Here is a 7977-nt window from a genome sequence, read left to right as displayed (position 1 = left end):
CTGATGTTAAAACTGAAACTCCAATACTTTGGCCACCTCATGCAAAGAGTTGACTCACTGGAAAAGACACTGATGCTGGGAGGAATTGGGGGCAGGAGGAGAAGGGGACAACAGAGGATGAGATGGCTGGATGGCATCACCGACTCGATGGACATGAGTTTGGGTAAACTCCAGGAGTTGGTGATGGACAGGGAGACCTGGCCTGCTGCGGTTCATGGGGTCTCAAAGAGTCGGACACGACTGAGCAACTGAACTGAACTGATGTTGCCTTGGAATCACTCAAACCAAGATCCTATCCAAAAGCAACACTTGGTCCCCTATTGCACTCTGTCCATAGGATCACCTGAAGAAAACTAGAGGAAAGGAGGAGAGGAAGCAAATTGGCCTCTTCCTGTGTGTGCCCTATTTCTGTCAGCATCTTCCAGCGATGACACTTGACTCTCAGCAGAAACAGTTGATCTTAAAGCAGTAGTGGGTGGCAGTTTCACTCTCAAAACCACATTCCTTGTATCCCTCAGATAGGTCAGTACCAGATGGCCAGTGCCCCTCACCAGAATTGTTGGTCCAACCTCCACATTCCTAAAGTTCCACAGTGACCCCACCTCAGAAGTCTGACTCCCAGCTCAAGTTCCCTTCTTTAAGACTTTAAGATGCCAACCTCTTCCCTTTTGTACCCCCTGACTTAAAGAGGTTATCTGTTCTCTAATACTTGGTTAATAATTATTTACATAAAATTCTCCTGTAAAAATAATTGGTTTCATTTTTCCTGCTTCCTGACCAGACTCTGACTGATTCATAAGTTTCACTGTCTTCAGTAAAACCTGATGCATAGCCCATGAACATGGCATTACAGAATATGACATTATCCCCAAGTTCATGTTCAGCAAGTAGTGACCACAAAGAGACCCACCTGGCATGATACAGCTGTAAATGGGCAACATTCTGTAAACCCTTTGAGTAGTGCCCAACTAAATGTTGGGTGCACAGAATGGCCTCAAAAGAACCCTCTCTTGTTTTTCATGAAGACCTCTCCCACCAATCTTTTGACTTAAGACTCTTAGAAGTGAGACGGTCACCAGGCCCTATATACTCTAAATCTTCAGTGCCAAATGTGAAGTTCTCTAAATGGGTCTCTTCAAGGCCCCATCACTTGACTTGAGGTACAGGCCAGTACCACTTTCCTCTCCGTGAAAAAGATGAGAGAGGAAATATCATTAAACGTTGACATTTCTCTCTCAAGAAATATTCAATACAGGCCTTCATCTTTCAATCTTCAATATTCCTCAGCCTTTTTATCTGTAGCATTTATAAGCCTTGATCCCTAGAGCCTCCTCTGAAACCTAAAGTCATAAGGAAAAGTTTTCACTTAAAATCCTATCTGTATTCGCTAGGGTATAAATTAATCTTCTATAACAAAAGACCCCAAAATGCAGCAACTCAAATAAGGTTGAGTTTTACTGCTCTCTCTTGTTAAGAGAGCAATAAACTTCTACCTTATGGAAGAATAGACTTCTACTTCATGGCAGGAGAGCTTGCTCCATTATGTCACCTAGGACCAGGACCCTTCCACCTCTTTTTTTCAGACATCCCCTCAGAGTACTGCCCACACCTGCATAGTTGAAGTTGGCTCACTATTGTGATGGTCAAAGTACAGCCTTCAGAAGAACTGAATTAAACAGGGGGATCTGCGTATCCAATATTTTAAAGGCAAGACTCAGAGAGCATGTTTATAATTTGCACTCACATGGCATAGGAAAAACTTAGACATGTAATCACATCTAGTTCTAACAAGGCTTGGACATGTAATCTCTGGCTCGGGGGCCATGTGCCCAGCTGGAAGTGAGAAGATTCTATTGCTAGACAGGAAAGACATTTGGGATAATTAGCAGATTCTGCTAATGATCACTTATAAATAAGTTCAAAATTCAAATAATACTAAAATGAAATTACTGAAAAATTTTAACATGAAATGTTACATTCAGAATATACTTTTAGAACTAAAAAGTTTTCTTTAAAAATTTAGTTCTAAAATATCTTAAACCTGCATAAATTATAATCTACCTTGATATTTAAGAAAATAATGTTGAGATCTACTACTGAAAACAACAAAAAAGATCCTCAGATGAGCCAGGACCTTTAGTGCAACGTTTTCAAACTCTGAACCATTTTACCAGAGCCAATAAAATTAAAACAATAAAAACAGCATAGTTTTCACTTCACCTCATTTTTTCAATCTACCTACCCTAACTTAAACAGGTAGGAAAATGCCTAGAGTGGAAGCCATGAGGAAAAACTCAAGAAAAGGGTACTGTTCATTCACAAACTAAATAATCAATCCCTCCAGTGACTATAAAGAGACCGTGTATTAAGTACTACAAGGCACCACCTCTAATATTTATAGAAATAGTGAAAGTCCTAAAAACTACCAGCTAACAGGTTATTTTTGGCTAAACTATACTGTGTCAGCTTTATTCCATGCAGGCTTAACATATGTTAAGATGTGTTCAGAAAAACAAATCTGTTCAACATGAACTAATATTCAGGCGGCAACCACAGATCAATTAAAGCCAACTTCTGACTTCCTTGACAGGAAATCCCTCATATGTTAATAAATGAGTTTGGACTATCAGAGTATTAGTGACTATGGTAACCCAAGTCACTTTTTAAAAACCTAATTCCAAAGCTTCCAGATGTCCTCTGACTATAGATAGTTGCGAATTCCAAGATAACTAAACAATCTTATCCTTGGGAAACCTGTTTGAAAAGGGACACCTTTAATAATAAAAGTAGAACGATTTGAACATGTCTCAAGAAGAGTGGTTTTCCCAAAGCTAGGATGAAAGAATCCAGTGTATAAACTGCCCTGTTAAGGCTAGACTTTGAGAAAGCATATTGAGGTATTTATAAATCTACCTATGGAAAAGAATTTGCAGCATTTGGAGGTCTGGCATGGTTACTGCCTTTCATTAGCTTAACTTGAACCCATTTTCACAACTGGGATCTTGGAGAATGTACATTTTTGGACCATCAAATTTTAAACAAAATAAAAATTTTAGATATATAACAACTTAAAGACAAAATGTAAAAACAACACTTTTTCATAGATTATTCTTTATAATAAAGTTTTAATTGATAAACACAAGTGACTAATTACATTTTCATGTTACTTTATGTCAACAGACATTAAGTACATTTCAGGTAATTAAACCACCATTGCTCTTTTGAACACTTCATTGTTAATACTCTCTACTTGACCATTTCCTATTGAAAGTTTAATATCACAATTTATATAAAGTCTACTTTCATGAGAACTCCTTGTGAGCAAATAATGTGTTCATGTTAAAGACTAGCATATTAAGCCATATTAAAAAAGGAATGATAAGAATGTTTAACCAAGTTTGGAAGTTCGGCAGTAGCTTAGACTAAAAATAAAGCTGTTCTAACAGAGGGCCAGTTAAATACCCCATAGTCTGAAGAATATTTTTAAAACTAAGATTCATTATTCAAAGAAAAAGTAATAAAACTATGTAAAATTTAATGTGTGGAAACATTTAAAATTCCACCATTTGAAAGAGTAACTTGGAATAATATATTAAGTGTTCTAATTTGGAATCAAGATAATTACACTATTTTAGGTAAACCAAAAGCCCTTACTTAATAAAAATCTCTATTAGAATAATGGGATTATCTTTAACTCTTATAGAAAAAAAAAAATACAACAAGAACAAAAGAACAGGACCAAAGCAAGGACACTCATTAAGTCAAATAAGGCAATGAAGTAGATCAAGAATATGAAACAAGTTATTTACTCTCTGAATCAAAGTACATTAAAAAACAAAAACAAACCATAAGATTCTTACTCAGGTATTACCCTGTGCAGGTCTAAGAGACAGACAAATGGCATATTAAATCTCAAAAACATCTCAGAGATTGTGTCAGTTATTAACCTATTGTCTTTTAGCTCCAAACCCAGACTTCTACATGACACTTTCTGATGGTAGAGCTGAGATCCTGTAAACCACATTTCTGTTTTTCCAGCTGTCTCCACGTTGGATTCTGCTGAAAAGCAATCCTAGAAGGATAAAAAATCAACTTTGTGCATCTCATTTACTTCCTTCAGGCTTTTTAGGTACATCATTCTTGTTAGCATTGTCCCAATACCTCAGTCCAGCAGCAACACCCTTTCATAGCAACATGTGAATCTAGTTTGCAGTTTCTGCCACACCTGCTAAACCAATCCTTATCTTCCTGGTAGTTGTGGTGTCTTACTGTTCTTTTTTTCCCTTACAGTTTTCCATCTAGTTTTATGCCAATTTCATTATTCTTAATATTAAATTTTCTTTTTAAATAATGAATACAGTTTCTCTCCTCTGACTGAACCTGGTCTGACTGACCACCTCTCCAGTAGTTCCAAAGGAGAACAGTGCTATCAAAGTCATCAATATGAAAAAAAAATATTATTTCCATAAAATAAATCTTAATCAAATATTCTTGGTTCCAAGGCATACACAGAAGAGAGTGATTCTCAACCAGAGCAGAATGGAGATTATGAGGCCAATTATTAGGACTTACATTAACCAAAGGTTTAGAAACACCAAGTCCAACCCTTTCACAATATAAAGGAACCTATGAATTTACCGTCTATGGCAAAAAAAGAAAAAACAAAATAAGACTTTTCAGATGTGGTCAAGAATTTTAGAGGGCTCTAAATGCAATAGCATATATTTTTTATAAGATACAGACAGAGAGACACACACAGAAGTGGGGAAGTCAATGTGATACAGAAGCAGAGAGACTGGAGTGATATAAACACAAGTTCTTGTGATGAAACCACAAGGAAAGAAATAGTCACCAAACCCTGGCAGAAACTGGAAGAGACAAGAAACAGATTCTCCCTTAGAGACTACAGATGGAGCATGGTCCAGAACCATAAAATAATGAATTTTGATTGTTTTAACTCACCAAGTTTGTGGTAATTTGTTAAGGAGCACTAGGAAACCAACATAAGGATATTAAACAAAAGCTTTATGGAATACACCACATTTTAAGAATGGCAGGTAGGGTCTACATACACAATGAGTGTAAAGAAAAAAAACAAAAAGGGAAGGAAAGATGAGAATTAGAAACAGAGGGAAAAAGCAGTGAAACAGAAAACCAAGGGAGCTGTGCAATGTAAAAAACAAAGTAATTCAATTAGCTAAGAGAACATGCTACTCAGAATTTATGACACAGATTCCTGAAGATCTTAAATGGAAGCCTAAGAAGTTCGAACTTCAATCTAAGAAGTCTGAACTTTAATTTCTGGACAGTCAAGATCCTCTACAGCTTGTGAGGACAAGCTCTGTGTGTGGTGGAGGAAAGGGTAGGAGACAGTCTGGGAGAAAGAAATAGCGATGTGAGAAATCCTTTGCATACCTTTATTATACTATTCTCTAACTTTGTACTCATATCCTTCCACCACAAGGCTTAACGACTGGGACTGAGTTTCCCCAAGATTGAGAAAAATTCTGACACATACATTTGATGAAGGGTAAATGAGTTGATGGTGACTGCAGCCATGAAATTAAAAGACACTTACTCCTTGGAAGAAAAGTTATGACCAACCTAGATAGCATATTGAAAAGCAGAGACATTACTTTGCCAACAAAGGTCCATCTAGTCAAGGCTATGGTTTTTCCTGTGGTCATGTATGGATGTGAGAGTTGGACTGTGAAGAAAGCTGAGCGCCAAATAATTGATGCTTTTGAACTGTGGTGTTGGAGAAGACTCTTGAGAGTCCCTTGGACTGCAAGGAGATCCAACCAGTCCATTCTGAAGGAGATAAGCTCTGGGATTTCTTTGGAAGGAATGATGCTAAAGCTGAAACTCCAGTACTTTGGCCACCTCATGCGAAGAGTTGACTCATTGGAAAAGACTCTGATGCTGGGAGGGTTTGGGGGCAGGAGGACAAGGGGATGACAGAGGATGAGATGGCTGGATGGCATCACTGACTCTATGGACATGAGTCTGGGTGAACTCCGGGAGTTGGTGATGGACAGGGAGGCCTGGCGTGCTGCAATTCATGGGGTCACAAAGAGTCGGACACGACTGAGCGACTGAACTGAACTGAAGCAAGGTATAGTAGAATACAGCAGAATACTGAACAGAACTTGAATCACTTTTACTTTTCAAGAGTTTGAGTAAGATAATTTTATAAATATATATATTAATGTTGAAAGTTTAAGATATTTGGAAAGTATTCCCTGATTAACCCCAGGGAATACTCCAGAATCAGCACAGCAATTCTAGCCAAATCCAATCAATTAATGGTTACTGTCTGGAGCAGAGTTAAGAAGTAAACTAAGGTTTGTGCCACAACAAATTAACAATGTCTGCTAAAGTGTTGGATTAGGAGTAGACATTCAAAAAACTCGTGTTTCCCATCCCATTCTTACTCCATAAATTAGTAATTTGGTTTCTTTAAAAACTTTTCATTTTATGTCTTATGTGAATTACAGAAAGAAAAATTCCATTTCAATAAAGGTTTCCATTAGTTGAGCTTAGTTAATTAAAGATTTACTGCTTTCAGGGCTTCTCTGATGGTTCAGTGGTTGAGTCCACCTTGCAATGCAGGGGACACAACAGTTTCTATCCCTAATCTGGGACAATCTCACATGCTAAGGAGCAACTAAGCCTGTGTGGCACAACTACTGAGCCTGTGCTCTAGAGCCCCAGAGCTGCAACTACAGGGCCCAAGCAATGCGATTACTGAAGGCCTCGCACCTTAGATCTGGAAGGCCCCAGCAAGAGAAGTCACTATGATGAGAAGCCCTGGCTGCAACTAGAGAAAGCCTGCCCTCAGCAACAAAAAAGAAGGCAAAGGGTGTGTCAAAGGGATAGAGAATTGTTCTGCTTTCTTTATTTTCTGATTTTAGGATATTAATTATTATGGCTGTAAAGATAGGGATGATTTGACTATATGCCTTAGAATTCCAGTATGAAAGGGCTAGTTCTGTGTTTCAACACAACAACAAACTCAGATCGCCTTGGAGAAGAGGAAAACTGGAGGGGGCAGGGGCGGGGATGCAGGCGAGAACACCTGTAAATACTGAGTTCCAAAGTTTACACTGAAAGTTTTGAGCCTGGACCCAGGGAGAGGCTGAACAGCAGTGGTTTGAAATGTGGCCAAGCCAGGAGTGGCCCACAATCCTCCTCAAATACATGCAGTGCCCTCACCTCCGGTGATGGGTGAACCAAAATAACTGCCTTTTAAAGGTTTAAAATATCTACTTCTGCTTTATTGATTACACCAAACTGTGGAAAATTCTTCAAGAGATGGGAATACCAAACCACCTTACCCGCCTCCTAAGAAATCTATATGCAGATCAAGAAGCAAGTTAGAACCAGATATGGAACAGACTGGTTGCAAATTAGGAAAGAAGTACATCAAGGCTGTATATTGTCACCCTGCTTATTTAACTTATATGCAGAGTACATCATGTGAAATGCCAGGCTGGATGAAGCACAAACTGGAATCAAGATTGCTGGGAGAAATATCAATCAATAATCTCAGATACACAGATGACACCACCCTTATGGCAGAAAGTGAAGAGGAACTGAAAAGCCTCTTGATGAAAGTTAAAGAGGAGAGTGAAAAAGTTGCTTAAAGCTCAACATTCAAAAAACTGAGATCCTGGCACCCAGTTCCATCACTTCACGGCAAATAGATGGGAAACAATGAAAACAGTGACAGACTTCATTTTCTTGGGCTCCAAAAATCACTGCAAATGGTGACTGCAGCCATGAAATTAAAAGACACTTGCTACTTGGAAGAAAAGCTATGACCAACCTAAATAGCATATTAAAAAGCAGAGACATTACTTTGCCAACAAAGGTCCGTCCAGTCAAAGCTATGGTTTTTCCAGTAGACACGTATGGATGTGAGAGTTGGACTATGAAGAAAGCTGAGTGCTGAAGAATTGATGCTTTTGAACTGTG

This window comes from Bubalus kerabau, chromosome 1, assembly GCF_029407905.1.
Source record: "Bubalus kerabau isolate K-KA32 ecotype Philippines breed swamp buffalo chromosome 1, PCC_UOA_SB_1v2, whole genome shotgun sequence".
NCBI lineage: Eukaryota > Metazoa > Chordata > Mammalia > Artiodactyla > Bovidae > Bubalus > Bubalus kerabau.
Note: the sequence above shows the minus strand (reverse complement) of the source record.